This window comes from Diabrotica undecimpunctata, unplaced genomic scaffold (genome assembly GCF_040954645.1).
Source record: "Diabrotica undecimpunctata isolate CICGRU unplaced genomic scaffold, icDiaUnde3 ctg00000873.1, whole genome shotgun sequence".
NCBI classification, from domain to species: domain Eukaryota; kingdom Metazoa; phylum Arthropoda; class Insecta; order Coleoptera; family Chrysomelidae; genus Diabrotica; species Diabrotica undecimpunctata.
Genome location: NW_027312021.1, coordinates 1 through 4,712, shown reverse-complemented (window position 1 = coordinate 4,712; position 4,712 = coordinate 1).

Genomic DNA, 4,712 nt, shown 5'->3' with positions numbered 1-4,712 from the left:
GTTTTTTGTAATGATCTTTCTTTTATCTTAGTATAGATTAGGGCAAGATCTTTCATTAACGATTGTCAGCGGTATGTCAGTGGTAAATTTACTGGCTTCATTTAGAGGGTCGTTGGTGCCTAAGGAATTTTCGAGAAATTTTTCAAGATCATTCTAGAAAACCCTAAATTTTGTGTTTTTATAGGATTTGAGTGCAGCTTTTAGTTCGAAATAGTTTATACGAGAGTTCGGATAATTGATATCTTGTGAAACTGAGGATGAATAATGAAAGGGCGAAGGAAGAAAAGAGTATATATGGTTAGTTAGTTAGTTAGTATTTGAAGTACATAAAGTTTTCTTACTTAATTAAATATCGTGTCTAAATTTGGCAAAAGATAAAGTAAAAATATACAGAGAGGAGAAAAAATGAATAAATACAAGAGAAAGACAGAAATTCTATTCATCATGTATGCTGTGATTAGATTTGACATCAGAAGATTTATCAGAGGATGCACTTATATATACTCTTGTAAGTCGGAGGTAGGCTGTTCTTTTAACTTTTTTAAGATTCTAGTGATACGATTTTTTAGTGATCTTTTCCTTGTACCTATGTAGAGCTGCAATAAGTCCTTTTGAATACCATCTATGTTGGAGGATTTTTAAGCTTCTTGTAGTGGGGTGATACATACAAAAGAGTTCTCAAGAAGTGTAATATGTTGCGTGGAATTGAGTGTAAAATTAGTCGGATTATCTTTGTAAATCATTTCTATAGCGGAAATGAAATAAGGTTTCATCGAGTAATCCAATCAAAGATTAGATTTGGACATTTTTTGGCTGGTTTGGGTGGCATCGAAAATGCCGAAGGAGGAAAAGAACTTAATAGAGCAAGAATACCGGATGAAGATAGAATGGTAGGAGTATCAGGAGGACTGTCATTGAAGTGTCCCCTTTTTTGTCCTACTGCCAACATGGTCTTTGAATTAGTACGACGAGGGATGGATAAATCCATAATGGCAGCCAGGATGGGTATGTAGTTAACGGAGATGGACTCAATTTCCGAAGATAGAAATTCTTTTGATGAAGTTAAGGATTTAGGATTAAGGACTCCTTAGAGTCAGCTAAAAATGAAGAAGAGGGAGGAGCATTAGCTGCAATGAGTGTGTGATCTGGTCAACTGGAGACTTTGCAATCAGACCCCACGGTACGACCCGTAAGCTTATAAAGAAAACACTATAGTCTGTCAGAGAATAAAAATATTTTAAAGGATGTAATTTCATGGTTAATTAATAGAGAAGATTGCACTTCGAAGTTCACCTTGTCAGGGATTACAAATGTTACCCTAGGAAAACTCCTGATATATGCCTATTGATCATCTGATGTTCCGTATTTTTTAGGGACGGCTCGATTAGTGAATGTGGGATGGAAGGAGATATATTTGAAATAAGGATTCTTTTGGTCGCAGAAAGAAGCCTGCAGGTAAAGATGACGGTGGAATTAATTATGACGTTCGGTGTATTAGTTGATCAAAGATGTCGGTAGAAGTGAGGAAAACGCAGATTCGATTATTCGAAATGCGAGATGTAAAAGTAATATTTTTTGGATAAACTATTTTACCAATTTCTTTAATATATTTAAATAAAACAGTATTCAAAATGGAGTGCATGACAATAACTTGTTCCCTTTTAGAAAACGAACGGGGAAGAGGTCTAGAGACTGCGGCAACGACATATGATTTTGGGTTGGAATTGAAGTTGTTTTGTGTAAATGTAAATATTTAATTGCTGTTCATGATGTGTAGTCCTGGTTACCCAGACCGTAACACAATACCTAAATGTGAGTACCTAATAGACCCTCTCCCAAACTGGAAAGAAAGAAAAAAGGATCTCACCTATTTCTTGGGATTTTCACTGGTTTTCTTTAATTACACCAATATAGCCGCAATTAAATTCGACTATTGAAATATAAAACCAAATTTGATACTCATTTTCTTATCACATTGTGATTAAAGAACTTCGCTTCGTATTGTTAACTCGTCGATGAATTACTTTATCTGTTTAACACTGTTTAAATCTTTAAAATCCGTGAGGAACTTTAAAAAGGGTGTTTAACCTTTGACAGTTATTTGACGTTTTTTGAATCGATTATTTGAAGCTTTATTTGTAAACTTCAACATTTTATTAAAAAAACAGTTTAAAAAAGTGCTTTTTGGCTTCTACTACTTTTGATATTTTTCATGTCATACGGCTGTACGTAGGCTCAATGAAAAGCTGGTGTAAAAGCACAATTAAAAAAAAAACAGAAATTTCCATAATCAATAACAAGAAACAAGCTGAGATATTGCAGCGGACAGATCTCCCTTGCATTTTTCTGTGGCGATATTTTACGAGTACCATTATTTTAATGTTTCAAAACTAATTTACTTCTTCACTGTGTATGCCATTTATAAATCGAATTATAAAATTTAGATATTCTTTTACAATGTGTTCAATTTTCAGATCTTAATGTTAATAAACAATGAAAATATTTGCAATTTCTTAAACAAGAAAAAAAATGCTATTTGATTTCCTCTGGGCAATAGAAGGTTTTGGATTTTTTTTTAAATGTTTTTTTTATTAGCTATATATTGAGCCTAGATACAAGTGTATCACATAAAAAAGTCAAAGTTATTAGAAATTTTTATATGCTAAAAATTTGTTATTCTTCAAACTGATTTTTAAAAACAAATTTAATATAATCTTGATGTTTGTTTTTAATAATTTAAAACAAAGCCATAAAAATCGATTTCTATTTACAAAATAACCCTAGAGTGACTGTTTGGACAAGTACAGTTGTTTAAATAATCGGTCTCCTGGATAAACAAATTGAATAACTCATAAACTGTATGGTCGTTCTGTATGATATTTAGCACACTTTAAAAACTCATTAACTGCCATAATTTTAAATAGTTGTATTACATATCGTTATACAAAAAAGAAAGTTATTTATATTTATATTTATATTAACATTTATAAATTTTACTTTAAAAATAAGGGTTTTTAAATTATCTCGGTCAATTCTTTATGTATTTTAATTATAAAAATCTCAATATTAGAGAACATTTTATGACCTATAACTTTTATTTTAATCATATATCTCTAACATGAATAAGTAACGTTTTATGCGCATAAACTTTTTTCACTTTTTACGATTGTTTAATAAAAAATCAAAGCAAAATTAGCTGTAGTCTTCACATAATTGTCATCAGCTACCCCGCATATACCTTTTAGAGACTTTAAATATCTGTTTAAGATTTTTTCAGCTTTTTTAGAATTATAGATCATAAAAAGTTACGTAATTTTTGAGAGTATCCAAATTAAAATACATGAAACTATTAACCGAAATAGTTGCAAAAAAAACCTTATTTTTGCAGTTATTTATAAATTATAATAACTCTTTTTTTGCGCAAAGACATGTAACATAGCTCCTTGAAATTATGTAAATGAATAAGTTATTAAAGTGCGCTAAATATCAATCAGAGCAAATAGTTTATAGGTTATTTAATCTGTTTATAAACATTTATAATAACGTTGATATCGTTTATGCCACAAACTTATTTAGAGGCTTATGAAAAACTGGTGAAAAACACACTTTCTAAAAAAAACAGAATCTTCTATGACCATTACTAGGCAAGAGAGCATTTTATATTTAAAACCAAAGCATTTTATTCTTAAAATCATACTTCCATTGTCTATCAACAGTAAGAGCTGAAAATTGAAGGGACACTAAATGAAGATCTGAATTGTGCGTTTCAACTTACATGTGGCATATGCGGTAAAGAAGTAAAAATTTATAACCCGTTAAAATGATGGTATTCGTAAAATACCGCTTCGGAAAAGTAGAATGGAGAACCATTTGAGCTCGGTTTTTTTTAGATTCGAACTTTTTCAAAATGAAGCGCGATTGCAAAATTTGCAATATCTTGGCTTCTGTGGCACGTAAAACATAATTTTTTTTAAAACTGGGATAGCTCAACAAAAAGTTGTTTACATAATCGCTTTCTACGATAAACAAATCATCACTATTTTTATTGGTTACATTACATACCATTATGCAAAAACAAAGTTATTAAAATTTATAAATTTCTGCAAAATCAAGGGTTTTTTGCAACTATTTTGGTGACTTCTTTATATATTTTAATTGAGAAACTCACAAATTGAAGACATTTTTGAATCTACAATTTTTATTTTAACTGTTTTTCTCTAAACTGGATAAAAAACGTTTATAGCCAAAATCACCTGCATATCTTCACAGATTTATTATTAACTAACCCTCATATATCTTTTAGAACCTTCAAATATCTGTATAAAATTTTTACGTAAAACCAATAATTTTTTCCCAGATGGACCTTTATATAAATTAGTTCTCCGATAAAGATGAACTTATTTCTACTTTTCAATACAATAACTAAAAATAGCTAAAGAAATACATATTTAAATATCTAATACTTTGTTTATGTTTATTAACTTGATATTTATTCACTAATTGGTTTTTGCGAAGTTTATTATATCATTATAATACCAACGAAAACGTAAAATAAAAGAATATAAAAAAAAGTTTCTATTTACTTACCAGAGTTATCTGGTAAAATTTATTTCTGAATAACTAATTTGTTCATTTCTCATACAATGTTTTTTTATGTTTTAAACACATATAATTAAAATGTTTTACTTACCTCGGACCAAATTTTTGTAATA